The following is an 8780-nucleotide window of genomic DNA, read 5'->3' as shown; positions in this document are numbered from 1 at the left end:
TGTCGCCAGACACACGACGCAACCGACCATCAAGTATCCGGCAGCAAGGGGCTCTGCAGGACAATCAGGCTCTCCCGAGCCCAGGCTTCTCATCAAAAATAGGGTGTCAATTTCGTTAAGGGACCAGTTGATCAAATTCATAATTCTTTAGGTCTTAGAGAACAAGACTGAGAGACTCTCTGAGGGTTAGAAAGTTACACGAGAATACACAAGGACATGAGAAGCCAAGCAGGAAAGATAAGGGAAGGGAGAGGGAAAAGATGCAACTGCTTCCGTCAAGAGCGAGATAGGATTTCACATATTCTCAATACGTGTTCCGTTATCAGATAGACAAAGAGAATGAACATATTCCACTGTCATAGACAAAGCCGATTTTCTTATGAAACTCGCTTCAAAATGAATGCTAAAAAGATAATCCATGAATTTCGAAAGATTCCGAAAGAATGGTGTAATCACTACCATCTTGATATGTGCACTGAATTTAAGTAAATACTTTATGGCAGAAAACAAACAACTAAAACAACACACTATAAAGGTGGAGCCGATCAGTAACATTACAGAACGTTGAATTTACTAGACTAAACAATGTTTCTGTGCTTTCAGTTTCTGACCTTAATAACTAATCTATGCAATATATCGGGTGTGACTGCTTTTATTTTCTATTTCTGGTACAATACTAGCCTGCAAGCAGGAAAGAAATGATAAGGCAGGGAGTACATGTAACATTATGAGAAAACAGTGCTGAGCATGCTTCTGACTACTAACAACAGGCCAAACCATGGTCTCACACTGCCACCTACTGGTACAAAAATGGAGCATCAGCTACAAATATCCCAGACTAGTTACCAGGTCTATAGTTAAAACTAGTTAATTTAGAGGATTTTCAAAAGAAAATATCACTTACATTTAAAGTAAAATAGCTGAAATATAAGTTAATTCACATAAGTGTGATTAGACGTTAGTGGCTATCACACACACACACGTTCATACTGTTGCTCTTTGATTAGATAACTCTATGGCTGCTGTCAATATACAGGCGAAGCTTACGGGTTATGCAGCCAACTTTGTAAGTTGGATCATTAAGTCTATGAATCACCCTGTTAAGCACAAAAAGGTGCTTACACAACTGAAAAAATCTGCTATGTCTTTTCCACAGGGGACTCACCTTTGTATAGCAGACCGATATAGATTGAAGACTGGTTGGGTTGGCCAAATAGTCCATTCCAACTTTAACTCTAAGACAGAGGGGTGGCCATCCTTATGGGTAAAAACGTCCCATTTCCTGTATCAACCATTTTATCTGATCCTATGGGTCCTTATTATGGGTCCGTATTACTGTGGTTGGCCAACATTATGGACTTTATGGACAACTTTATGAACTGATTTAAGCCAACATTTACGCCCCCAAATGGGATGATGAAACCTTAATTGTCTATTAATTCTCGTGAATTCTGGATATGACAACACACAATCTCATTTTAGCCGGAGGTACAAGCTGTGTGCTCTCTAACCTAGAAAGAAGCTCTAATAAGGATACTCATCCAGGACATGCTCCGACTATATTCCTGTCCACAAAATGTTCTATTGGATAAATTCATTTGTCACTGATAAATGTCCTCTTCCACTTATTGAAACTTGCAATTATCAATCTATTGTTATTTCAGATCATACCCCCCTATTGATGAGATGGGGGTTGGATGCCTCACTGCCCTCCGCCTCTGGCAGTGGCCCTTTCTACTAAGGAGGCAAGAGTTCTGCATGTCCTGGTGACCCTCCACCTGTTTCACAGGTGGGTGCAGCCTGATCTATCTAGTGAAAGTCTAGACAGACCAGACCAGCTCAACCACACAGACACTTCCTACCCGATTTGAGGACAAAAGCAGAGTATGCAATATGTGGGACAAACAAACACACACACACACACAAATGGCAAATGTGAGATCATGGGAATCTAAGCAGCTTGAACCGAAAGTGACTAAAAATTGTCAAGGCTGAGCAGGACTCAAGCGCAGACTACGAATCACAATAAACATTTTTTTTATTTACATGACACAGAGTGCACTATATACAAGTGGGGAGAAGGGGTCCAGCGAATCCAGAGGTCCATGGAGGGTGGGGGGCTCCACAGGCTCACTGCAACTGCCACACTCACGAACAGGGTCTCAAGGCGGGGCACGGAAAATCTATATACAAGGACAAAATGTTAAATGCCAAGAAAAGCACAAAGAGAAATCAAAATATTTCCAAAGCTAGAATTGCACTAACGAATGTTACACAGTAGTCCAGCGACAAAGGGCTCCAAGCAACTGCCTTCAGAAGTGGCTGGTAAACAGGATGATGAACCTCAGGTGAGAAATTGCTTGCAGGTGTGAGGACAGCAACCGGGAGCCCATGATTAGGTCCGCCCAGGCATCGCGTTGTGAGCAGGGAAGCAAGAAAGAAAGTGAGAGAAACAAAAACAAATACATATACATGTAGCGTAACTGGACCATGACAGTAATATTTCAGTTTGATCAACCATCTCAACAAGTTCAATTACTTTCTTTTCAAGCTGCTTACACTACATTGACTTATGTTTTTACACAATCTCAGAAGAGGAGAGCCACTGAGGGAACGCCTTCCGCCCTCCAACGCCTCCACCGTGACCTCCACTTCTGAGAGGAATTGCCTACAGATCAAGCATGGAGTGTGCCTGAATGGACATCAGAACTCCAAGGTTCGGCCCAGTGTTGAGGGTTTTCCCAAAGGAGAGGGCCTGGCGGGCGGTGCCTCACAGCCCTCCGCCTCTGGGAGTGGCCCCTTTCTACTAAGGAGGCAAGAGGTGGCCAGGAGTCTGTCAGCGAGTTCTGCATGTCCTGGTGACCCTCCACCTGTTTCACAGGTGGGTGCAGCCTGATCTATCTAGTGAAAGTCTAGACAGACCAGACCAGCTCAACCACACAGACACTTCCTACCTGATTTGAGGACAAAAGCAGAGTATGCAATATGTGGGACACACACACACACACACACACAAACACACACACACACACACAGATCAGTTGAAAGGGACAGAAGAAATGGCAAAAGTGAGAATATCTCACACACACACAACAGAGGGGGAAGAGATAGAGAAATTGGCAAATGTGAGATCATGCTAAGCAGCTTGAACTGAAAGTGACTGGAAATGTTTACGTTTGATCAGCCACCCATCCATTCTCTGCTGTGTTTCTTTTCCAGTGTCACAGGGCAGCTCGAGCCTATCCCAGCTATCTTAGGGCGAGAAGCAGGGTGCACCCTCGACAGGTCACCAGTCTGTTACAGGGCTAACACATAGACGCAGAAAACCATTCGCACCTATCGCCAATTTACACTCTTCGATTACCTATTGCCACTAACTGCAGGTCGTTGGACTGTGGCAGGAAGCCGGACTACAAGGAAAGAACCCACGCAAAAACAGGAAGAACATGCAAACTCCACACAGAGCGACGGTAGAGCTGAACTCAAGACCTTCTTCCTGTGGGGTAACGGTGCTAACCACTGTGCCGCCCGCGTGTGAGCAACCGTCTCCCAGAAATTTAAAAAAGTTCAGTTACTTTCTTTCAAGCTGCTTACACTACATTGACTTTTGTTTTTACAGAATCTCAGAAGAGGAGAGCCACTGAGGGAACGCCTTCCGCCCTCCAACGCCTCCACCATGACCTCCACTTCTGAGAGGAATTGCCCACAGATCAAGCATGGAGTGTGCCTGAATGGACATACAGAACTCCAAGGTTCGGCCCAGTGTTGAGGGTTTTCCCAAAGGAGAGGGCCCGGCGGGCGGTGCCTCACAGCCCTCTGCCTCTGGGAGTGGCCCCTTTCTACTAAGGAGGCAAGAGGTGGCCAGGAGTCTGTCAGCAAGTTCTGCATGTCCTGGTGACCCTCCACCTGTTTCACAGGTAGGTGCAGCCTGATCTATCTAGTGAAAGTCTAGACAGACCAGACCAGCTCAACCACACAGACACTTCCTACCTGATTTGAGGACAAAAGCAGAGTATGCAATATGTGGGACACACACACACACACACACACACACACACACACACACACACACACACACACACACACACACACACACACAGATCAGTTGAAAGGGACAGAAGAAATGGCAAAAGTGAGAATATCTCACACACACACAACAGAGGGGGAAGAGATAGAGAAATTGGCAAATGTGAGATCATGCTAAGCAGCTTGAACTGAAAGTGACTGGAAATGTTTACGTTTGATCAGCCACCCATCCATTCTCTGCTGTGTTTCTTTTCCAGTGTCACAGGGCAGCTCGAGCCTATCCCAGCTATCTTAGGGCGAGAAGCAGGGTGCACCCTCGACAGGTCACCAGTCTGTTACAGGGCTAACACATAGACGCAGAAAACCATTCGCACCTATCGCCAATTTACACTCTTCGATTACCTATTGCCACTAACTGCAGGTCGTTGGACTGTGGCAGGAAGCCGGAGTACAAGGAAAGAACCCACGCAAAAGCAGGAAGAACATGCAAACTCCACACAGAGCGACGGTAGAGCTGAACTCAAGACCTTCTTCCTGTGCGGTAACGGTGCTAACCACTGTGCCGCCCGCGTGTGAGCAACCGTCTCCCAGAAATTTAAAAAAGTTCAGTTACTTTCATTTCAAGCTTCTTACACTACATTGACTTATGTTTTTACAGAATCTCAGAAGAGGAGAGCCACTGAGGGAACGCCTTCCGCCCTCCAACGCCTCCACCGTGACCTCCACTTCTGAGAGGAATTGCCCACAGATCAAGCATGGAGTGTGCCTGAATGGACATACAGAACTCCAAGGTTCGGCCCAGTGTTGAGGGTTTTCCCAAAGGAGAGGGCCCGGCGGGCGGTGCCTCACAGCCCTCTGCCTCTGGGAGTGGCCCCTTTCTACTAAGGAGGCAAGAGGTGGCCAGGAGTCTGTCAGCAAGTTCTGCATGTCCTGGTGACCCTCCACCTGTTTCACAGGTGGGTGCAGCCTGATCTATCTAGTGAAAGTCTAGACAGACCAGACCAGCTCAACCACACAGACACTTCCTACCTGATTTGAGGACAAAAGCAGAGTATGCAATATGTGGGACAAACACACACACACACACACACACACACACACACACACACACACACACACACAGATCAGTTGAAAGGGACAGAAGAAATGGCAAAAGTGAGAATATCTCACACACACACAACAGAGGGGGAAGAGATAGAGAAATTGGCAAATGTGAGATCATGCTAAGCAGCTTGAACTGAAAGTGACTGGAAATGTTTACGTTTGATCAGCCACCCATCCATTCTCTGCTGTGTTTCTTTTCCAGTGTCACAGGGCAGCTCGAGCCTATCCCAGCTATCTTAGGGCAAGAAGCAGGGTGCACCCTCGACAGGTCACCAGTCTGTTACAGGGCTAACACATAGACGCAGAAAACCATTCGCACCTATCGCCAATTTACACTCTTCGATTACCTATTGCCACTAACTGCAGGTCGTTGGACTGTGGCAGGAAGCCGGAGTACAAGGAAAGAACCCACGCAAAAACAGGAAGAACATGCAAACTCCACACAGAGCGACGGTAGAGCTGAACTCAAGACCTTCTTCCTGTGGGGTAACGGTGCTAACCACTGTGCCGCCCGCGTGTGAGCAACCGTCTCCCAGAAATTTAAAAAAGTTCAGTTACTTTCTTTCAAGCTGCTTACACTACATTGACTTTTGTTTTTACAGAATCTCAGAAGAGGAGAGCCACTGAGGGAACGCCTTCCGCCCTCCAACGCCTCCACCGTGACCTCCACTTCTGAGAGGAATTGCCCACAGATCAAGCATGGAGTGTGCCTGAATGGACATACAGAACTCCAAGGTTCGGCCCAGTGTTGAGGGTTTTCCCAAAGGAGAGGGCCCGGCGGGCGGTGCCTCACAGCCCTCTGCCTCTGGGAGTGGCCCCTTTCTACTAAGGAGGCAAGAGGTGGCCAGGAGTCTGTCAGCGAGTTCTGCATGTCCTGGTGACCCTCCACCTGTTTCACAGGTAGGTGCAGCCTGATCTATCTAGTGAAAGTCTAGACAGACCAGACCAGCTCAACCACACAGACACTTCCTACCTGATTTGAGGACAAAAGCAGAGTATGCAATATGTGGGACACACACACACACACACACACACACACACACACACACACACACACACACAGATCAGTTGAAAGGGACAGAAGAAATGGCAAAAGTGAGAATATCTCACACACACACAACAGAGGGGGAAGAGATAGAGAAATTGGCAAATGTGAGATCATGCTAAGCAGCTTGAACTGAAAGTGACTGGAAATGTTTACGTTTGATCAGCCACCCATCCATTCTCTGCTGTGTTTCTTTTCCAGTGTCACAGGGCAGCTCGAGCCTATCCCAGCTATCTTAGGGCGAGAAGCAGGGTGCACCCTCGACAGGTCACCAGTCTGTTACAGGGCTAACACATAGACGCAGAAAACCATTCGCACCTATCGCCAATTTACACTCTTCGATTACCTATTGCCACTAACTGCAGGTCGTTGGACTGTGGCAGGAAGCCGGACTACAAGGAAAGAACCCACGCAAAAACAGGAAGAACATGCAAACTCCACACAGAGCGACGGTAGAGCTGAACTCAAGACCTTCTTCCTGTGCGGTAACGGTGCTAACCACTGTGCCGCCCGCGTGTGAGCAACCGTCTCCCAGAAATTTAAAAAAGTTCAGTTACTTTCATTTCAAGCTTCTTACACTACATTGACTTATGTTTTTACAGAATCTCAGAAGAGGAGAGCCACTGAGGGAACGCCTTCCGCCCTCCAACGCCTCCACCGTGACCTCCACTTCTGAGAGGAATTGCCCACAGATCAAGCATGGAGTGTGCCTGAATGGACATACAGAACTCCAAGGTTCGGCCCAGTGTTGAGGGTTTTCCCAAAGGAGAGGGCCCGGCGGGCGGTGCCTCACAGCCCTCTGCCTCTGGGAGTGGCCCCTTTCTACTAAGGAGGCAAGAGGTGGCCAGGAGTCTGTCAGCGAGTTCTGCATGTCCTGGTGACCCTCCACCTGTTTCACAGGTGGGTGCAGCCTGATCTATCTAGTGAAAGTCTAGACAGACCAGACCAGCTCAACCACACAGACACTTCCTACCTGATTTGAGGACAAAAGCAGAGTATGCAATATGTGGGACACACACACACACACACACACACAGATCAGTTGAAAGGGACAGAAGAAATGGCAAAAGTGAGAATATCTCACACACACACAACAGAGGGGGAAGAGAGAGAAATTGGCAAATGTGAGATCATGCTAAGCAGCTTGAACTGAAAGTGACTGGAAATGTTTACGTTTGATCAGCCACCCATCCATTCTCTGCTGTGTTTCTTTTCCAGTGTCACAGGGCAGCTCGAGCCTATCCCAGCTATCTTAGGGCGAGAAGCAGGGTGCACCCTCGACAGGTCACCAGTCTGTTACAGGGCTAACACATAGACGCAGAAAACCATTCGCACCTATCGCCAATTTACACTCTTCGATTACCTATTGCCACTAACTGCAGGTCGTTGGACTGTGGCAGGAAGCCGGAGTACAAGGAAAGAACCCACGCAAAAACAGGAAGAACATGCAAACTCCACACAGAGCGACGGTAGAGCTGAACTCAAGACCTTCTTCCTGTGGGGTAACGGTGCTAACCACTGTGCCGCCCGCGTGTGAGCAACCGTCTCCCAGAAATTTAAAAAAGTTCAGTTACTTTCATTTCAAGCTTCTTACACTACATTGACTTATGTTTTTACATAATCTCAGAAGAGGAGAGCCACTGAGGGAACGCCTTCCGCCCTCCAACGCCTCCACCGTGACGTCCACTTCTGAGAGGAATTGCCCACAGATCAAGCATGGAGTGTGCCTGAATGGACATGCAGAACTCCAAGGTTCGGCCCAGTGTTGAGGGTTTTCCCAAAGGAGAGGGCCCGGCGGGCGGTGCCTCACAGCCCTCTGCCTCTGGGAGTGGCCCCTTTCTACTAAGGAGGCAAGAGGTGGCCAGGAGTCTGTCAGCGAGTTCTGCATGTCCTGGTGACCCTCCACCTGTTTCACAGGTGGGTGCAGCCTGATCTATCTAGTGAAAGTCTAGACAGACCAGACCAGCTCAACCACACAGACACTTCCTACATGATTTGAGGACAAAAGCAGAGTATGCAATATGTGGGACAAACACACACACACACACACACACACACACACACACACACACACACACACACACACACACACAGATCAGTTGAAAGGGACAGAAGAAATGGCAAAAGTGAGAATATCTCACACACACACAACAGAGGGGGAAGAGATAGAGAAATTGGCAAATGTGAGATCATGCTAAGCAGCTTGAACTGAAAGTGACTGGAAATGTTTACGTTTGATCAGCCACCCATCCATTCTCTGCTGTGTTTCTTTTCCAGTGTCACAGGGCAGCTCGAGCCTATCCCAGCTATCTTAGGGCGAGAAGCAGGGTGCACCCTCGACAGGTCACCAGTCTGTTACAGGGCTAACACATAGACGCAGAAAACCATTCGCACCTATCGCCAATTTACACTCTTCGATTACCTATTGCCACTAACTGCAGGTCGTTGGACTGTGGCAGGAAGCCGGAGTACAAGGAAAGAACCCACGCAAAAACAGGAAGAACATGCAAACTCCACACAGAGCGACGGTAGAGCTGAACTCAAGACCTTCTTCCTGTGTGGTAACGGTGCTAACCACTGTGCCGCCCGCGTGTGAGCAACCGTC

General features: G+C 47.9%; 2 long non-coding RNA genes across 29 annotated transcripts in view; one reads left to right on the top strand and one right to left on the bottom strand.

The window, feature by feature from the left end:
* On the bottom strand, nt 1-2977 carry LOC146656666 (uncharacterized). The gene is made up of 2 exons (XR_014913938.1): nt 2266-2977; nt 1-2183 (listed from the first exon to the last, which is right to left on the bottom strand). It is a non-coding gene; the product is annotated as an uncharacterized LOC146656666 (long non-coding RNA).
* Nucleotides 2631-8780, top strand: part of LOC146656665 (uncharacterized) — a 14532-nt gene continuing 8382 nt past the window's right edge. For 15 of the 28 annotated variants that reach the window (XR_014913917.1, XR_014913915.1, XR_014913928.1 and 12 more), the window contains exons 1-2: nt 3166-4598; nt 4685-8767. This is a non-coding gene — a long non-coding RNA (uncharacterized LOC146656665). Of the gene's footprint in view, nt 2717-2769; nt 2882-3165; nt 4599-4684; nt 8768-8780 lie in introns of those variants that run through there. The other 13 variants (XR_014913936.1, XR_014913929.1, XR_014913921.1 and 10 more) reach the window with 13 other exon arrangements.

Source organism: Rhamphochromis longiceps, linkage group LG12 (assembly GCF_057381845.1).
Source record: "Rhamphochromis longiceps isolate RC_006_pf linkage group LG12, R_longiceps_female_GT1.1, whole genome shotgun sequence".
NCBI lineage: Eukaryota > Metazoa > Chordata > Actinopteri > Cichliformes > Cichlidae > Rhamphochromis > Rhamphochromis longiceps.
This window is presented reverse-complemented; position numbering and strand designations above follow the sequence as displayed.